This window comes from Triticum aestivum, chromosome 1B (genome assembly GCF_018294505.1).
Source record: "Triticum aestivum cultivar Chinese Spring chromosome 1B, IWGSC CS RefSeq v2.1, whole genome shotgun sequence".
NCBI lineage: Eukaryota > Viridiplantae > Streptophyta > Magnoliopsida > Poales > Poaceae > Triticum > Triticum aestivum.
In genome coordinates this window covers 527,754,189-527,760,361 of record NC_057795.1, presented here as the reverse complement: position 1 = coordinate 527,760,361, position 6,173 = coordinate 527,754,189, and positions in this window count along the sequence as shown.

Here is a 6,173-nt window from a genome sequence, read left to right as displayed (position 1 = left end):
CAAACTCTCCGGCTAGGCGGTTTTCTTATGACCGCATGTTCGGCCGCCTCGCCGACGATGACTTCTCGGGTCATCGAAAGCAATCTCCATGTCGACTCGGAACTCGCCGAGCAGTTAGATCCGATGGAGCTCTCTTCCTTAAACGAGCTCTTGGATCGCATCGCCGCCCTGGGAGTCGCTACAGACTACGATCAGATTGGGCTTAAACCCGATCCAAGAGAAATTGACTCTCCCCAGGTAACCCACCACGTCACAGTGGTGGAGGAACAATGCGGCGAATCTATACCCATCTTAAGGACCAAATATGTCCGGATTCCTGATCCCTACAAGCCGGATACCCGCGGAGGGGAGGATGTCACTCAAGCCCTGAACCTAAAGTCAGGCAGCGGGCCAGATTCATTGGACAACATCCAAGAACCCAAGCTTCCGAATTCGGAAACTCCTTGGCCCTTGAGCCTCAGATCGGGAGAGGTTCCGGATTTAACTCCACCCGCCCACCCTAACATAAGGGATCCATCCCAAATTCGGCAAGAGCCCACGGAAACAGTAGATGATTACTGGGCCAGATTCCTCCTGGTTATGAACAGGATAGAGGACTGCCGCGAGGAGGATGCAATTTCATCCTTATGCAATAATTGCACGGACATCGGAATCCTCAACGCCATAAGTCGCCATGATATTACACGCTTTGCTGACTTGGCACCCATGGTACGAAAATACTGTGCGATGGAAAGCATCCGGAAAACCGAAATAAAATTCTAGGACGATCCGGCCCTGAATACGACCCCAGTCCGAAATAAAAGGGCACATTATCACCATGCACAGGGGTTAATCACCAAAAAACAAAAACCCTCTATAGGGTATGGAACCATACTGGAGGGATGGCTCAATGGACCCTGTAAAATTCATAGTACAGAGGGTGTCACACCAACTCATAGCCTTAGAGCATGTTGGATACTCCGGCAGGTGGCCAGAAGTGGCGAGGAGCTTCTAACTCCAGAATCCGCAGTGCACCACCCCAGGAATACCAGTACGGTATCAACAGTCTTCGATACTTTCACATCAAACAATATGCGGAAACGAACACTCCGCAGCCTTACCGAAGTCTACCAGGTAGCAACAATAAACCCATGGAGTGACACGGCTATTACCTTTAATGCCAGTGACGAACCTAAATTCCGAATAGCCCGAGCACCAGCCGCATTGGTCCTCAGTCCGATAGTGGACGGCTTTCGACTTACCATGGATGGTGGCAGCGGATTGAACCTCATTTATGAGGAAACCCTTCGGAAAATGGAAATAGACTGGAGCCGCATTGAGCGACGCAACACAACCTTTAGAGGAATAATACCCAGCCGGGAAGCATGCTGTACAGGAAAAATCACACTGGATGTGGTGTTCGGCACGCCGGATAATTACAGGTCCGAGGAGGTCACATTTCAAGTGGCCCTGTTCAGCAGCGGATACCACGCTCTGTTAGGGCGAGATGCATTCACAATTTTTCAAGCTATACCCCATTACGGGTACATGAAGCTCAAAATGCCCGGACCCAATGGAATCATCACTCTTGCTAGTAACCCGGACATAGCACTCCGCGCCGAAAACAAGACAGCCGCACTGGCCCTTGGGGCATTATCCGAAGCCCTAGCGGCCAAGGAACTGACTATGCTACGCTCCACGGTGGACAGGGACGACGTGATACTCGACAAGAGATCCAAGTCCACCTCCTTTAAATCGGCAGACGAATAGTCAAATTCCAAGTCCATCCAACGGACCCTACAAAAACGACCTCCATCGGGGCACAATTAAACCCTGATGTACACGCCGCACTACGAGAATTCCTTCGCGAAAATTGGGACATTTTTGCCTAGCACCCTTCAGTCATGCCAGGAATCCCACGCAGGCTAGCCGAGCATAGCCTAAACATCCTAAAAGGATTCAAGCCTGTTAAGCAGGCTCTTCGGCGTTTCTCTGAACCTAAGAGACAAGCCATGAGAGAGGAGCTAGCCAAACTACTGGAAGTCGGATTCATCAGAGATATAAAACATCTGGACTGGCTAGCAAACCTGGTGATGGTACCAAAGAAGGACCTCAACAAGGCTTGCCCAAAGGATCCCTTCCCCCTCCCCCGCATTGATCAAATCATCAATGCTACCGCAGGACACGATTCATTGTGTTTCCTCGATGCATACTCTGGCTACCATCAAATTAAGATGGCAGAGCCAGACCAAGCCACAACGACATTTATCACCCCATACGGCCCATTCTGCTTCAACACAATGCCCTTCAGGCTCAAAAACGTCGGCGCCACATATCAGCGCATGATTCAGACATGTCTGGCCAACCAGATCGGCAAAACAGTTGAAGCATACGTGGATGACGTAGTCGTCAAAACCAAGCATGTCGAAACTCTAGTAGACGACTTGAGGCTCACGTTCGATAACCTCCGAACATATGACATCAAGCTTAACCCGGAAAAATGCATTTTCGGCGTACCAGCCGGAAAGCTCTTGGGCTTCATTGTCTCCGATAGAGGAATTGAAGCAAACCCAGCCAAGATCCGAGCTCTATCACAATTGGATATTCCAAAGGACCTCAAACAAATACAAAAATTGACTGGATGCATGGCGGCTTTAAGCCGCATCATCTCCCGCTTGGGAGAAAAGGCATTACCCCTTTATCGCCTCCTTCGGCGCACCGAACACTTCGAGTGGACGGATGCTTCCACGGCCGGACTCGAAGAAATAAAAGCCATATTGGCAACAAACCCGGTCCTGGCCGCGCCTAACATCGGCGAACCAATGCTATTATACATTGCGGCAACTCATCAAGTTGTAAGCGCAGTGCTCGTCGTTGAACGAGAAACGGACGGACACAAATTCCCCCTTCAAAAACCAGTCTACTACGTGTCCACTGTCCTCACTCCATGCAAGTCACAGTACCCGCATTACCAAAAGATAGCGTACGCAGTGTTCATGGCGTCCCGGATGCTACGACACTACTTTCAAGAGTGTTCAATAACAGTAGCCTCCGAAGTACCTCTTAATGATATTATAAACAACCGTGACGCGACGGGCTGGATTACCAAATGGACCATTGAGCTCCTCCCGTTCGACATAACCTATAAGCCACGACGAGCTATCAAGTCGCATGTTTTGGCCGACTTTGTCGTTGAATGGACTGAAGCCGAACTCCCTAAAGAGTACGGCACATATTCCAACTAGATCATGCACTTCAACGGCTCCAAAATGCTAGCGGGTCTGGGGGCTGGCGTCGTTCTGACGTCCCCAACAGGAGATACAGTTCAATATGTACTCCAGATAATGTATATGGACTCTAACAATGCAGTCGAATACGAGGCCCTTCTACATGGTCTCCGGATGGCAGTCTCCATGGGCATTCAATGCCTAGAGGTGCGTGGGGATTCAAACCTCGCGATATCCCAAATAAATGGAGATTTTGATGCCAAGGATCCGAAAATGGTAGCTTATCGCAATGCCATCCTAAAAATGTCAGTTTGATTAGAGGGGCTCGAATTTCACCATATAGCCCGGGAAAACAATCAGGCAGCAGACGTCTTGGCATGCATCGGTGCAAAGCGCGATGCAGTCCCACCCAACATTTTCTTGGAGAGGCTATTCAAGCCATCCGTACAATGGGAAGGGGAGCCCGAAAATAACAACCCGGACTCAGCCGCACCACCTGACACCGAACATTCTGACACAACGGGAGGCTCTGCCAACGAAGTAACATCCTCAGCCCACGTAATAATGGCAGTCATTGCCCCATGGACAGAACCATTCTTAGCCTACCTAACTAGGCAGGAACTCCCCGAGGACCAAAACGAGGCACGCTGCATAGTGCGGCGATCCAAAGCCTACAAAGTCCATGAAGGAGATCTTTATAAGAAAAGCACCACCGGAGTCCTTCAAAGGTGTATCTCTGAAGAGGAAGGGCGGAACCTTCTGGCTGAAATTCATGCCGGACTCGGTGGGCACCACGTCGCAGCCCGGGCCCTTGTAAGCAAGGCCTTCCGTACTGGATTTTATTGGCCGACGGCCCGGGCAGATGCTCAGGACTTAGTCAAACGATGCGTTGGTTGCCAATTATTTGCTAACCAAAGCCATATGCCACCCACTGCCCTCCAAACTATACCCATCACCTGGCCCTTCGCGGTCTGGGGGCTTGACATGGTCATGGTTGGCAAATTCACCAAATGGATAGAGGCCAAGCCTGTCAAGACGGCCGAATCCGGACCAGTGATAGACTTCATATTAGGGGTCGTACACCGTTACGGCGTCCCCCATAGCATCATCACTGATAACGTCACGAACTTTACGGCCGATGAGGTAAAACTCTGGTGCAAAAACATGGGCATCAAGCTCGACTACGCTTCAGTCTATCACCCACAAACTAACGGTCAAGTCGAACGGGCAAATGGTCTAATCATGAGCGGCATCAAACCCAGGCTAGTGCGGTCCCACAAGGAATCTAACACGCACTGGGTAGAGGAGCTCGACTCCGTACTCTGGGGGCTGCGGACCACGCCGAATCGCACTACCGGATTCACACCATTTTTTATGGTATACGGCGTAGAGGCAGTACTGCCCTGTGACATAATTCATGACTCACCTCGCGTGTGCATGTATGAAGAAAGAGAAGCCGAACTCGATCGGCAGGACAGCTTGGACGCATTGGAGGAGGAGCGCGATGTGGCGAAAGCCCGTTTTGCATTCTATCAACAGCAGGCTCGAAGATACCATAGCAGAGAAGTACGGGCCAAAACTTACAATGTTGGCGAACTAGTTCTCCGCCTGTCGGACAAGAAAAAGGACAAACTCAAGCCCAAATGGGAAGGTCCCTTCATAATCGACCAAGTCCTGACTGGTGGAGCGTACCATCTGCGAAATGCATCAGATAACCGACTCGAGCCGAACCCATGGAACGCAGCACGCCTACGAAGATTCTACGCCTAGCGCCGGACTCCGTCCTTCTAAGGGCTCGTTTGCGCCTCGATCGCACACAATTGACGCGCTATCCGCGCTCACTATACCTGGGGGCTTCTTTAACAAAAGCTTGTTTATACGGGCCTCGTGCCCAACACATGTGTCACACTTCCGCATGTACCTTTTATTCACCATTATATGCATCGATATGACTTAAGTTTGCCAAGCTGGGTTAACTGGCTCCTGTGCTTACCCCTACGTTCCCGATTGTTCGACTATGTGGTAAAGGGAGCACCTCTGCGATTGTTACTGCCGGTTCAGCCGGATGTGTACCTCAGACTGGGTGAAGCCGAAAGCTAGCGTTCTTAAGGGAATATTCGTTCGGTGAACTAAAAGATGATTTTTACCTCGTTTATTTATCCGCCCCCAGATGTTTTTCTGCTTTTTTCACAGTTCGGACATGTACTTTAGGGCAAGCCTCCCAGGGAAAGGAACCCCTAACGGAACTATTCTCCCTGGAAGATGTTTCTTACTAACCATGTAATATAACATAACTAGTTGGGCACTTGTCTGATAAAGCACTAATGACCCCTACGCCTAGTCTCCACGCATGCCCCGGTTCTTACATAGCCGAGAGGGTATCCGGACACACTCTGGACTATCGGGTCCCGAGGTTGAAGCAAAAAGGTCTGCTATGACAAACGATCTACAATCCGGCTAGAAGGCATTTTACATGTCATTTTAAATTACATAGTCAATTTGACTGGGTATATTCCTCTTCAATACCATCCAACAGGCTGTCTAGTTTACAGTCTTGTTGGGAACATTTTGCGGCCAACTCTACCTGGCCGTACACTAAACGGACAGGGATCTCCTTCCCATCGGGCCCCACAGGTCCGACCTCGGCCATGTGGTTTGGGTCAGCCTTCGTGTACCGCGTCTTTACCATGGCCCAGGCTTCCCTGACGCCTTGACGGCAGGCCGATATCTTCCATAATCGAAAGTGCCGCCGCGCTCCCTTCAGCTTCTCTGCAAGCTCTCCAAGGCCTTCGGGCACGGACACGGAAGGCCACAAGGCCTGGGCGACGCCTTGCATCACCTGCCGAACTCGTTCATGCAGTTGTGAGAGCTCGGGAAGAAGGTCACCCATAGAACCGGGCATTTCCTCCGCAGGTCGACCTGTCAACATACCTACAGACATAACGCTGTCAATTCGACATCCTCGCC